The sequence below is a fragment of the Mus musculus genome, chromosome 1, assembly GCF_000001635.26.
Source record: "Mus musculus strain C57BL/6J chromosome 1, GRCm38.p6 C57BL/6J".
In the NCBI taxonomy this organism is placed as follows: domain Eukaryota; kingdom Metazoa; phylum Chordata; class Mammalia; order Rodentia; family Muridae; genus Mus; species Mus musculus.
The window spans coordinates 126,060,019-126,075,041 of record NC_000067.6 but is presented as its reverse complement, the minus strand read 5'-3'; the positions used below and the strand labels follow the sequence as shown (position 1 = coordinate 126,075,041).

Sequence of the window (15,023 nt, the reverse complement as noted above, 5' to 3'; positions counted from 1 at the left end):
GGGAGAACAGGAGGACTTGGAGAGAGAGGGAAGGTTGAAAATGATGTAAATGATGTACAGTACTTATTTGAAAAATTTAAAAATAATTTAGATAAAAAGTTTAAAACAGCTTCTATATGAACAAGCTATATAGTCCCAGGCACAAAGGACTCTGCATCTTACTAACAGAGGTGCTTGCATATGCATATTCATTGATTCTTTATTCATAATAGCAAAAAAATTGAACTTGTCTAGATGTCCATCAGCAGATGAATGGATGAAGACAATGTGGTACATATGCACAATAGGACTTTATTCAGCTGCATGGAAAAAAGAAATTATATAATTTGCATGAAAAGGCATCCATTTCATGAAAAACATAACATGAAGCAAGGTGACCCAGGCTCAGTTTAGTCCTGGTCATTTCATATATACATATATAGCATTTTGGCTATGTGTCTCCATGTGGGAATGTGTGTGTGCAGGTGCCCATAGAATCCAGAACAGAGGTCACAGTCCCTGGAGTGGAAGTTACAGGCCGTCAGTGAGGTACCAGATATGTGAGCTTAAAACCCAAAGTGGGTCTTTCTGTAAGAGCAGCGCATGTTCTTACCTGCTGAGCGACATCTCTAGGCAATGTACTTTTGACTGTAGCTAAATAATTTACAAATAGATTCTCACTGCAAAAACTCAAACTCAACAAAAAAGATAGGGTGTCTTCTTACCATCCCTCCTCTTAACTTCTTCCCCCAACACAGCAACTTTTGTAAGTATGCCTTCTGTTTTTTTCTTATATTTTAAATGTATATATATTATATATCATGTATTATATATACTATCTATACATTCATTACACTCTTCATTACTTCGTGTTTATATGTAAGCCTATGTGTAATATGATGGTTCATGTTTGCTGTAATGCCCTGCAGCTTCTTGTTTCACTTGGAGGTTTTCTTTGATTAGTAAATACAGTGAAACACAATTGTATTAAACGATAGCATGACACTGCACAGTCGGAAGGTAGCAGTTTTCTGTTGGGCACTTAGATTGTTGTGGTAGTATTTTTCTACTGCAGATAGAACTCTATGTAAGATGTCATTCTTTGCATGGGAACGATAGTTTCTGTGGAGAAAACATGGAGGATTTGGAAGTCAGAGGGAAGTAATCACACAAAAAAATTGGTGTACATAGGCCTCCTCAGCACTGCATGGGCTTATATTTCCTTCTTTTAAACAGATTTATTTTGAGTGTGTGAGAGAGAGAGAGAGACAGAGAAAGAGACAGAGAGAAACAGAGAGAGACAGAGAGACAGAGAGAGAGATAGAGAGAGAGGGTGTTTGTGTGTGTGTCTTTGTCTGTGTCTGCTATAGTCATATATATATATACATATAAATATATATATGTATATGTGTGTGTGTATGTGTGTGTGTGTGTGTGTGTGTGTGTGTGTGTGTGTGTGTGTGTATGATTGCAAGCATCCATAAAGGTCTCAAGAGGGCACTGGGTTCCTTGGAGCTGGCATTTGTGAGCCACCTGACATGGGTACAGAGAACTGAACTTAATGTCCTTGCTAAAGCCATGTCTGCAGTCCTGGGGTTTCTACTTTTAACAGCTGGGCATCAGACTGCCTCTTTCTCTAGAAATCTGCTGACAGCACTTAATATTATCACTGTCTTATTTATGCCAGTATGTTGGGTTGGGGGAAAGAGGCTTGTAATCTTATTTATTGGTTACAAGGGAAGGCAGCAGTGTCCTTTCAGAGATTTCTCAGTTACTTGTGTTTTCTCCTTTTAACTCTCTGGATCTCTCATCTCCTTTTTCTCTTTTACTGTTCACAATTTCATAGCTATAATTCACAGGAATTACTTGTATACTTCAGACTTTCATTTTTGGCTGTAACACATTATAATGTTTCCTTGTGGCCTGCTTTCTGTCTTTGCCTATTGGCTGGAGGGTATTTGGTCAACTAAAACTTTAAGATATCAATTTAATAAAAATTTATAGGTTTAATAAAAGTTAACGATATTTTTCTTAGTGATTTCTTGGTTTTCTATCTTATTTGAAAAAAAAATATCTAACCACTAAAACTAAATAAAAACACCTCTCTGGAAAAAAAAAAAAAAAAAAACACCTCTCTGTTTATTGGGGGTTTCTCTGGTACTTGTATTGTTTTGTAAATTTAGAAAATTAACACATGCAAGCAAGCATGTTAGTACAAGCAAGATGGCTCAGTGGATAAAGGTACTCCTCTTGTTAAACTTAACAACTTGATTTAATCCCTTGGACCAGTTGATGGGAGGAGAGAAAGCTTCCTGTCAGTTACTATCTCATCTGCACACACTCAATGTGGCATGTGTGTGCTCTGTCCTTTGCCTTCCACATGTACACGCATACACACACACACACACACACACACACACACACACACACACTCACACAGAAGTAATAAAACTAAACTTTAAAAGCCATGTAACTATTATACTACTTTAATGGTAAGCTAGGTCTCTAATTCTTTTTAATCTTAAAATTTTACTTAATTTACTTAGAGTTCATCACATCCTACTCTCCTTTTCTTATGAAATAATTTCCCATGTAACTATCCCCAGGGTTAGCCTCATCTTCTATCAGTCTAGTCAGTGTGTCTCTAGATCCGACCCCATCACTGCTACAGCACTACAGCCTATTTTGAAGTACTAGAGAGTACTTATTTCCAACTCATCCTGTGTTGTTCTTAATCTTTAAAGATTTTCTTTATATTTGAAAATGTATCTAATATCGTAGATATATCTCATAATTGGCTTTTTGAGTAGTTTCACAAAATGTTACTTTTGTTGAGAAGACATTTGGTTTTAGACTTGTCATGTCATCTTAATGTCTTTCTACACTCACTGTCCTTGTCTCATGGTTGTACAATATGTTTCTCTTTATCCATTTCTTCCTTTCCTTTCTCAATAAATAGTTTCTGTTTCATTCATTTAGATCTTACCCATTTCTTATCAGGTCTTATTACTTGGTACTTTACAGTTCTTATTTACTTTACAAATGGAATTTCTTGTCAGCTCCAGTTTCCAATTGGTTTTTATTGATATATAGAAATGAATTAGCCTGGTGTGTCTTTCTAATATTAGTCTACCTGGTGACTTCATTAGTTTTCAAAGTTTCTGAAATTCTTCACACAATTTCTTCCTGGCTCATGAAATTCCTATTGTTCCATAATAAGCATTTATTCCTGATATGTTAGATTTACAGATTAAATTTTAGAGTTTTGATTTAGACCTAGGCATCAAACATAGGTTTCCATTATGTATTTTATGCTAATTCTTTATATTCAATCAATTTTCAACTACCCATATTCTTTATTCCCTTTCTTAGCACAAACCAAACTCTCAGAAAAATATTCTCTAGTTTCTTCGCCAAACTGAATTGTATGTACATAGACTTAAAGTATTTAAGTGACTTAAGTCACACAATCTAATACCTGGAAAATGGAGAAATTGGATTAATTTCTCGAATGATCCTTACAATCTCTAACATATACACAAATATATAGCAGCTTAACTGTGGGTTGTACAGACAGTTTGAGATCCTACACATTACTTCATCTATTTTATTATTCTATACGATGAACAGTGTAGTATCTCCTGTGTGTGCTGGGAGAGGGCCACGTTTATACTATGAAAATAGTATTTGTTTTGAGTTATATGCTTTTAAAAAGTAAGAGATTGTCTGTGACGGTTAGTGTCATCAGCTTGTTGGGGTCTAGAATTCCCTGGGAGAATGTCCTCTGACCATGTCTCTGGGGGAATTTTCTTGACTAAGTTAACTGAGATGCCTACTATAGGTAGCATCCTTCCTTGTCTGGGAATTCTGGATGCTCTAAATGGAGAAAGGAGCTGTGCCCTAGCAAGCAAGCATACATTCACTGGTTTCCCCTTCTGAGTGCAGATTAAATGTAACCAGCTGCCCTGAGCTCCAGCTACCTACCATGACCATGACAGTTCTTACAAAAGAAAGCATTTAATTAGGGGCTCACAGTACCAGGGGGTAAATTCCTGATCATCATGGTAGAAAACAGTATTGGCACTGAGGTAATAGCTTTTAGAGCCTGATCCGAAGCCAGAGAGAACAATGGCCCACGCATAGGTTTTTAAAACCTCAAAGCCCACCCCAGTGATATACCTTCTCTGACAAGTTCACACCTCCTAATCCCTTTCAAGCAGTTTTACTCACTGGACCCAAGCCTTCAAACACATAAGTTTATGGAAACCATCCCCATTCAGATCACCACACCGTGGTTCCTGGACTGAATACAAAGAAAATAAGCTGAGCCCCCAGCATTCATCTCCCCCAGCCTTCTGACAGGGACATAATAGAACCAGCTCCATGGTGTTCCTGGCACCATGTCTTCCCCACAGAGATTAAGTGTATGATATAACTGTGAGTTAAAGTACACCCATCCTCCTTTCTGTTGCTTTTGTTATGTGTTTTGTTAGAGCAGCAAGAAAAGTGAAGAATGGATCAGGTTTGGACCAGCAAATGTACAAGGTGCTCTACAACAATAGTGACTGTTTATGGGCCAGGTACTGCTGGGGGTCAGCATACACATCATGTGTCTTATTTTCCATGGCTCTACTAACCTTAAACAGTACAATAAGGAAATGTCTGTTCATTTAATATGTGGATGTAAATAAGGTCACACAGCCAAGGCAGCCTCGGCTTGTTTGAACTTGAGTCTAACTTCAAAGGAAATGTTCTTTCTCTTGTATCTCTGCAACTCTAATACTTATCCACAGTACGCAATGGGTCAACCTTGGACCTTGTGAAAACTTTGAAAACACCAGGCAGAAGCTCCAGTAGATCAGGTGAAATATACTTAAAGCTGTTTTCAGTGCCCTTTCAAAGAGAAGAATCAGGAAAAAAATTAAAGAAAGAAAGAAAAGAGAATGCAAGGCCACAGGAAAACAGACATTGGGTATCCTCTGTGAACATCTTAGAGTGAGTCTAATTTGCCTCATTCTGAACAAGCTTCATAGCACGAAAGTTAGGAGCCCACACTGTAGAACCAGACTGACCAGGCTTTGAACTTGAAAGAGGCTACTCACCTTTCATAACCACTGTTCTTATCTGAAAAGAGGGGCCCATCATATCTGCCCTCCAAGGAACTTGTAAGAACTGAAAAACCACATAAAGATACAGAGCAGACCTGACACAGTAAATAGCTATTTAAAATGTATTGATTTTCTCACAATGTCATGCCTTTATACCATATGTTGGTGTCTTAGTTAGGGTTTCCATTGCTGTGAAGGGACACCATGACCAAGGCAACTCTTAAAAGGGACATTTAATAGGGGCTGGCTTCCAGGTTCAGTCCATTATCATCACGGTAGGAAACATGGCAGCATCCAGGCAGACATGGTGCTAGAGAAGGAACTGAAATTTCTATATCTTGATCCCAGCCCAGTCAGGAAAAGACTGTCTTCCAGGAAGATAGGAGGGGGTTTCAAAGCCCACCCCCACAGTGGCACACTGCTTCCAAAAAGGCCACAACTCCTAATAGTGCCACTCCTTGGGCCAAGCATATTCAATCCACCACAGCTGATTAGTAGTTCACGCCTCATGTCCCACTGCCTTTTCCTTTTCTTTCCTTCTGAGAGCTTTCTTTTTTATAACTAGTCTCCCAATTGCTACACCATTAAAGGATAAGACATGCTTCCTTCTACAGCAATGTATGGTCAGGACTAATAATGATGGTCAGGACTTCTTTGGCATCTTCTCTATTTAGGATAGAATGTTGAACCTTGATATGGTGTGACACTTGTTTTATTGAACATACAGTAATTATTCTTTTAGTGACTGTACCTTCATATGCTGACCTAAAATAAATAAGAGATGCCCTCATACATACCCATATGATATTCTGTTCATATATAAAAAGCTCTCTCTCTCTCATCTCTATTTATCTATCATCTATCAATCTCCCTTCATCCCTCCCCCTTCTTCTCTTTCTCCTCTATTTCATCTACCTTCTAAATTTCCATAAATTCATCAGCACCTTCCTGAATACCCATAAAAAGGAATGAATAATCTGTCCTAAAAATGCCAGCCCTTACTATTGCTAGGGGCTTGCTCGGGCCTTATGTGATAGCATGTTGCCCAGAATCTAATGTATTGGACATACTCATGGAGGTTGTGTTGAAGGAAAAAAAAGTGCCAATTCTACTACCTCAAAGCTTCCTCTTTATTATTTTGTCTCTTGATGCCACTGATTCCCATTGTCCTCAACCTGGAAATCTTCAATTTGGAACAAGTAGTAAGAATTGGGCTCTTAAATTTCATTAATATATTCTCATGGCCCAGTTATTCCAAGTGGGGCTGCCACTCTATACTAGAAACTAACACCTGGGCATATTGTTGGGTCCTATGGTGTTTGGGAAACACAGCAGACATTCCCTGTGTCTCTCTGCCTCAGAGCCACCCACCATGTGCACTTTGATGAGTTTCAGGAGACTAAAACAGAGAATTGGACACGTTCTATATAGAAACTCTGGGTATTTTTGCCATGAGTCCAATGCAAGCTGTATGTACTCTGATTTCAAGGAAATAGTTGAACTTTGCTTCATTTTTAATTTTAGTAGGAATACCCCATTGTTTCAGAAAAGCCCATCAGTTATTCTAATGGCATTCAATGTGTGTTTCAACAGCAGACATCTGTGAGTGTCTGTACTTATAGATATTGCCTTGGTGGTGGTTATACTTTAAGTATGGAGAATTTATGCTTAAGCAGTTGTCTATCGAATGCATTGTTTATATAATGAACTGTATGTATATACACATTTTTACAGAATATATTGCATATATAGTACATGTTCATATAATACATTTATATATATAATCCAGTATATACATATGCTAGATATATAATATTTAGTATTGTAGGATAAACAATATATGTACCGTTTTCTATGATGAATTATATATGTATACATATATTTTATGTGCTGTATATATAGTATATAGTATATACACTATATATAGTATATATATCTAATGGTTATAAAATATCTAGCATATACATATACTACATATTTATTGTATATAGTATTATAGGATAAAAGTATAAATGTATAGGTTTTTTCATGTGGAAAAGTATGTTCTTCTGTGACAAAGTGTGTGTATGTGTGAGTATGTGTTCATTTCATGTGAATTCATGAACTATATTTTTAAATTAACATTACACTGTAGGCTGGGGTAAAAGGTCAGTCAGTAAAGTGTTCCAAGAACCTAAGTTTCATTGCTAGAACCCATATTTAAAAAAAAATGGACCCGCACTTGTAAGCTTAGTACTGGAAGGAAGAGACATGTGTGGTGCTCAATGGCCAGCCAGCATAGCCTACCTGGTGAGTTCCAAGTCTATGAGAAAGCCTGCCTCAAAAGACATCCTTGTTCTCTAGCATCTGTGTGCACATAAATATGTGTGCACCAACACACACACACACACACACACACACAGACACACACACACAAATATGTCACTATATTGATTAAGTCCCACAGTTGATGACTTGCTGATATGATCACAGTACCTAGGAACCAGTGATCAAACTATACTCATGGTTAAACTAGTGAAAGGGCTTGGAGAAAAATGAGCACTCTTATGCAGAGTGGAGACTGGGGAAGACCACCACCCAAATGCCACACAGGGTATATCACACTCCCCTAACAATGTATTGCAGTGACACATGTGTTAGGTCTTTCAGAATACTCACGGGGCACCTCATATATCATAGGGCTGGTCTTAAAGAAATCCTGAGCTAGGTACACAGCAAAAAAAAAACCAAGATTTTCAAAAAGAAAACAACCATTTAGCCTGAAGTCTATTGCCCAAACTATGTAGGTACTTTAAGCCCATCTTTTTTGGCAGGAATTTCTCTCATAACCCACATGCCAGTGAGGAGTATGCAAATGAGACATCCTCCCCTGACCTCCACGTATCTATACAGAAACAAGCATACATACATATGGGTATGTATAGTCACTCTTACACATATATCACATATGTAGCACACACATTCACTAAACTCTCTCACACACACACACACCAGCAAATAGAAAAGTCTAATGGTCTAATTTGGTATCATCAGTTAGCTATGATTGCTCCTTGGCTAACACTATGCTGGAGAATAGAATAACAACTCCAACAGCCACCAAGCACAATATGCAGGGACAACAGGTGTACTGTTTAATTGTTTTCTCATCATGGTGCATATTTCACACCCCATAAATCCCAAATGAAATACCAAAAGAATACATCAAATTAAATGCTTTGGAGATGTAAAGAATTTGTGCTACTTTGGATGTAGGGAATACACTTGGATCTGTAGAAGGAATAGAACCTCCACTATTATTAATGTCCCTGAATATGTACTGTCTGACTTTGCTTCTAAAAACACCGCAGAAAATAGACAGAATGTCAGCACTGGAGAGGTAGAAGAAGGAGGACAGATACAAGTTCAAAATCCAGTTGAGTTCAAGCCAGTCATGACAACATAGTAAGCCCCTGTATCAAAACACACACACACACACACACACACACACACACACACACACACACAGACACACACAAACACACGCACACACATGCATGTGCACACCCACACCCTACCAAGATTTTGTCCACATTTAGGAGAATTAAGAATCCACACTTGGATTTTACAAAAGGAATCAATTAGTGACCATAGTGAGCAGCTAGAGTCTGTGAATGTAGGATTAATTGTTAATGTTCTGGGATTTGGGACCTATTTGTTTGGTTTGTTTGTTTTTTACTTGAAACAGAGCCTCATGTAGCCCAGACTGACTTTGAACTTCATAGATAGCTACGGATGAATTTAAACTCCCGATTCCTCTGCCTCTGCAGAAGTGCTGGAATGAGAAGCGTGCACCACCTTGCCTAGTTTATAAGGTGCTGAGAATGCCTCTGTACCACATACATGCAGTATCTATGGAAGTTGCCATATGGGTGCTTGGACTAGAACCTAGGTCCTCTGGAAGAATAACAATTACTCTTAACTACTGAGCCATCTCCCCATCCCTGAGCCAACACTTTTGCTGACACACATCCCCATGACATGCATTCCCATGCTGACACACATCCCCATGACATGCATTCCCTTGCTGACACACATCCCCATGACACGCATTCCCAGAGGAACAGGAAGCAGCTAGGCAAGAGTCTGACCCCTTTGATTTGAAGTCTCCTTGTATCTCCTTCTCTCTCGTGTGACTTTCCATGTCACATTTCTATGATGGTGCTCCAATAGGGACTTAAGGACATGCCAACACTACCTAATGGATTCCTGTGACCTTGCTGGGATGTGGACATCACTATTCATTTTTGTCTTTTATGTATATATGTGCGGACATATGAGTATACATGTTCACACTTATATGGGTGCATGTTTGTGTTCACTTGCACATGTGCATGTGTGTATGGAGACCTAGCACCGACCTTGATGTCTTCCTCAATCTTCTCCTTTTCACTTACTAAGACAGGGTCTCTCACTGCTCCAGCTAGCCCACTGCTCCAGAATCTCCTCCCTGCCTCCAGAGTGCTAGACTTACAGGTGGCCACCATGCCTGCCAGGCTTTTACACGTGTGATAAGGATCTGAATTCAGGGCCTCATGCTTACAGATCAGGCTCTTTACCCTGTTAGCCACCACGCCAGACTAGTGAGCCTGCTATATTTTTAGATAAAAGCAGTACATAGTGTAGCAGAAGTATCTCTTAAGAAGCATCTGTCTCCTAAGGGCAGATGTGACAACCAAGAAGTGTGAACTGTGCCATTAACGAGGCATGTCATAAACTGTTCCAGTCTTCATTACCATGCATTAGATGATTACAGATGGTCATCCTAGAAGTTCATATTAAATGGGGTGGCCTACCTTGAACACGCTATGTCTCATTAGCCACTCACCTATATAGAGACACAAGAAAGAAGGGTAATTTGTCTGTGTCCCATGGGCACTACAAGGGCAGTGATAACATTATGAATTAAAGACCACTTAACTATACCAAAGGTAGAGAAAGTTGGCTTTCAAATAACATCCTATGTGAGACTCCATATATCTCTCGAACTCTTTCTTGTAGCTGACATTTCAAGTTGCTCCATTCAGTCAGGATGGGGTGGGATTTTTCCCCCTGTGGTGACAAATGGACACAAAGTTGAAATTAGTTTATTTTCTGGCCATGCTATGTGTCTTTAGTAAGTCACCAGGAAGGTATTACCTTAGTATTGAAAATACTATAGACTGAAGCTTTTGCCTCACACCAAAAAGGCCATGTTTTGGGGAGAAAGTGTCATATTCAATAAGAAGCATTTATGACTGTCATACCTAGTCAATGCCCTTCTTTCTTCTTCTTTGTAGTCTGGAATGAACAAATGCATTCCTTCCGTCACTTTCCTTTCTTCTTAGGAATAGCCCTACAGTCTTGAGTTCTGGTCTAAAATACCTACATGCAAATCTTCCGTGGGAATTTTTGGGAGAGCTTTGTCTTTGCCTGGTTACAGTCGATTGTTCCTTCTTCAAAATGAGATGAAAACAAAACAGGCTGTCCAACAACCATCTTAAAAGGAGTTCCACAATAGCCATCTTGGAATGGGCCATACATATGCCAGAAATCTTGAAATGAATGCTGAGCCAACTATCTTGGTATGTGCTATGGAGCACCCTGTTAGATTAAGTCCTCAAATCATGGCAGAATAGTGAGCATGGGGGATGGAACACTCACGTGGTTAAGTGATTTCTAATAACCACTTATTATTAGAGATAATAATAAGTTCCTGGAGAAAGAGACACAGAGATAAAACAGAGAGAGAGAGAGACAGAGATAGAGGGAGATACAGAGACAGACAGGAGGAGAGACAGAGACAGAGTGACACAGAGAGAATTCTGTTAAAGTTTCTCAGTGTATTCCTAATTGTTACCCTATCCACCTGAGAAAAAAAGTGGAAAGTGCCTTCTATGGTATTTTCCTTCTGTGTTCTTAAATGGAAAAGCTTCCTTCAAAAAGAACACTTAATAAGAACATAAAGTTTCTTTGATTTAAAAAAAAATAGTGTCTTAGTTTCAAGTCTTATTGGGGTCCTGAAATGCTTATAGAATGCAATCTGTTGGAAATTAAATGAAAGAAGAAGAAAGAATATCCATGGCTCTAGGAACATTATAAAGCCTTGTAGGTATCTTGAAGAATCTCTCCCCTGTCGACAATTCTGTAGAACGTCTCTTGAGTTTTTCAAGATGCAAAACTCTTTAGAACAGATAACTTTGGGGACTTGGGAAGTAGCTCAGGCAGTAAAATGCCTGCTTACATGAAAACAGCTATGAATAGTAGCACATGCTTGTAACCCCAGTGTTGGGAAAGAAGAGACAGGTAGCTCTCTGATGCTGGATGACCAAGCAGCGTAGACAATTTGGGCAATTCCAGGCTAGGGAGAGACTCTGTTTCAAAAACACAATTAGGAAAAGCCAAAAACGAAACAAAACAAACCACAATACAGGATGACAGGGCCCCCAATAGAGGAGCTAGAGAAAGTACCCAAGTTGCTAAAGGGATCTGCAACCCTATAGGTGGAACAATAATATGAACTAACCAGTACCCCCCGGAGCTCGTATCTCTAGCTGCATATGTATCAGAAGATGGCCTAGTCGGCCATCAGTGGAAAGAGAGGCCCATTGGTCTTGCAAACTTTATATGCCTCAGTACAGGGGAACACCAGGGCCAAGAAGTGGGAGTGGGTGGGTAGGGGGGAGGGCATGGGGAACTTTTGGGATAGCATTTGAAATGTAAATGAAATTACATACAATTAAATGAAATGAAAATACCTAATTAAAAAAAAAGAACAACAGCAAAAATGAATGATATCTGAAGAATAACACATGAAGCTGTCTATTGGCTCCTACACATATACACATAATAATAATAATAATAATAATAATAATAATAATAATAATAATAATAATATTATACAAAATCCAATTTTAAAGGAGACTTTTAATTTGACAAATTTAGGCTTTTTCCTGAGACTAGATGGATGTCTGCACCCATGTGAGTTGAGTGTTTTGAACATCCATACTGAAGTTGGGTACCAAGAGATGGGCTCCGTCTCACTCTCCCTTTGTACTTTCTCGTCTTCCGTTCCTGCCTTTATTCCTTCTGTGCTATTTTAAGAGAGTGAATGGATGGCATTTCAAGAACTCTGATGAGCAAGACTCCTTAAAAGCCCCGTGGAACTCTTGCTCATTTCCACGAGTGCTCCCTAGAAGGATGGCTCTCTACTTTGTGACCGTGTATTGATCTCTCATATCCTCCTCCCGTCCATCTCCGCCTTGCTTCCTACGGGCAAAGGGCGAGAGGAAGATAATGGTATTAATTTTCCAGACATCTGCACATGCTTAAATGGCCTCTTCAAGTCTGTGCACGGTTTCTCTGTGAGCCCACCACAGGGCTAAAATGCCATTAAGATATAGATTGCAACAATAGATAACAATCGTAGCTGTGCTTCTCACCTTGGCAATGAAAAGAAAGCCAATTTATTTCAGCAGAGATTCACACAAATACCTGCTCCTACATAGCCAGATCCACTGCCTCTGGGTTTCAGAGGTAAATGGTAGGTCCTTGGCTTGCTGAGTCCACCCACCTTTGTGCAGACGTTCAGGAAGTTGGTGGCACAGTAGAAGGGCCAGTAGATGTAACAAGAAATGGAGAATTGAAGATCATATGGAATTAGAATTTATAACCATGTTATTTTAAAGTCATGGGCTCCCCCTTTGTTTTTAAAGAAGACCACCACCACCACCACCACCACTACCACCACCAACAACAACAAGAACAACAAAAACTATCTGATTGATATGTGGGAGCTGGAGTATACACACAAGCCTATGGAGGTCTGAAGAGAGAGCTGGAGTTACAGTCTCTTCTGAGTGTCCTACTGTGAGTGCTTGGAACTGAACTTGGGTCCTCTGCAAGAGCAGTGCGTGTTCTTAATTGCTGAGCCATCTCTCCAGCCTCTACGCAATGCTCCAAATCGCAATTAAAGGCATGTAGTTGTCAAGGAAGCCAACTGCAGCTGTTCCTTCCTAGCCACAAAATATGGGTTTCCAAAGCTCTCTGAGGAGACCAGAATATACAGATGTTCAAGTCCGTTATGGAGAATGATTTTGTACTTACATACAATCTATATGCATCTCCTTTTACATTTCATATTTCTCTAGATTACTAATAGTAACTGATACAATACTGATACTTTGTACATAGTCAGTGCATTATTTAGGGAACAGTAAAGAGAAGGGGCAAGGTCTGGGCACATATCATACAGGGAACACCTTTTCCAAATTATCTAAATCCATGGTTGATGAAATTCATGGATATGGAAGGCTGGCAGTATCTTTAAAAATATAGTTACCAGAGTATTAAAAAGCCATGTGACACATTAAGATGTGCTTCATTTTTTGTTTTTATTACATTTGTTTTATTTACGTGTGCATGTATGTTTGTATGTGTGTATTTGTTTCTGTGTCTCTGTGGAAGTGTATTCTACTAAGTACTTGTGGAGTTCAGAGGACACTTGGGTTAGTCTGTTATCTGCTACCACCATGCTAGTTCTGGGAATTCAGCTCACACTATGAAGCTGGGTAACAAGTGCGTTTGGCTGAGCTATCATTCTGGCGGAGGCTGAAAGAGGAATTTCTAGCATTGTTTTTATTTGTTTGTTTTGAAGGATGGTCTGACTCACTATATATTCTAGCCTGGCCTTGGACTTTAAATTCTTTCATCCTAGTCCCTGCCCCCAAGTGCCAGGACTCTAGGCAGGAACCAAGATCCATAGCATTAGCATAGTTTTTGATAATGATGTATGTATGCACTGTTGAGAAATGTTTTCAGCTGCAGTGTTGTAATGTGTCCAGGATTCCTGCTGGAGACAAAGTCGTAGGTTTATACAACTATAGTACATTCCTGAAGAATATGCTACATATTAATTCAAATGTACTAGAACTGAAGATACATGAATCCTTTCTGTTCACAAATGCCAGAACCCACAAATTCTGGGTGCATGTGGTAGCTGGCCTGAAACCCAACCCCCAAAAAGTAGAGACTGGAGATTACTAGGACAAGGGTAATGCTAAATTCAAGTGAGTTATCCTGACTCAGTGTATAAGGTGGAGAGCTACTGGAAGACACCTGATATCATCTCTGACCTCCTTATGCATATTTACTAATGTGACCTTAATATATATAATATATAAAGTTATGTGTTATATAGTACATTTTTACTATATTGTTATATATAACATATAATATATTGTATATAATATATAATATAAATATTACACATATTATCTTATGTATGCTATATATAAAGAATTATATAATATATAAATTATATATATATATTAATTATGTGTGTATATATATATATATATATATATATGCCCACACATATGTCAGTATACACAAACACTTGCATGTAATACCATACACATTAAAAATAAGGAACTCCTGATAATCCATGTTATCTTTTTCTTAGGAACCATTAGTCTACGGAGACACAGGACTAATATTTGTAGCATGTCTCTCCTACATTTCTTGACATAACCTCTCGGAAAGCTTTTCACAGATATGCTGCATAGTTGATATTACCCTGGCCCAGTCTTCATAGATCGCAGACCCCAGGCTGTATTCCTAAGGGCAGAGGAAGATCAAATGAGGACACCATAAGTTTTTCTTGTTCCTCTTACCATCCATCAGTTGTGGGATGTGGTAGTTTGAATGACATGCCCCCTTTAAGTCTCAGACATTTGAATATTTGGTCCCCAGTCGGTGAATGGGGAGGATTAGGAGGCGTAGCCTAAGTGTATCACTAGTGCTGGACTTTGAGGTTACAGAAGACGCTGCCTTTGGAGAGTGCTATCTCTATTTCTCATTTGTGGGAAATGTGAGCTCTTAATGACCTCTCTAGCCCGCTCCCTGCTCCTGCTGTTTCCA

General features: G+C 38.9%; 1 protein-coding gene and 1 long non-coding RNA gene across 29 annotated transcripts in view; one reads left to right on the top strand and one right to left on the bottom strand.

The window, feature by feature from the left end:
• Nckap5 (NCK-associated protein 5) overlaps window positions 1-15,023 on the top strand; it is a 917,161-nt gene that overhangs the window by 755,755 nt on the left and 146,383 nt on the right. The window lies entirely within an intron of this gene.
• Gm35562 overlaps window positions 1-15,023 on the bottom strand; it is a 56,855-nt gene that overhangs the window by 27,509 nt on the left and 14,323 nt on the right. For 2 of the 8 annotated variants that reach the window (XR_003948707.1, XR_003948711.1), the window contains exons 1-2: window positions 10,050-11,000; window positions 9,920-9,951 (exon numbers count right to left, since the gene is read on the bottom strand). The exons of 1 other annotated variant lie outside the window; for it this stretch is intronic. This is a non-coding gene — a long non-coding RNA (predicted gene, 35562). Of the gene's footprint in view, window positions 1-9,919; window positions 9,952-10,044; window positions 11,072-15,023 lie in introns of those variants that run through there. 5 more of the 8 variants (XR_003948709.1, XR_003948704.1, XR_003948706.1 and 2 more) reach the window with 5 other exon arrangements.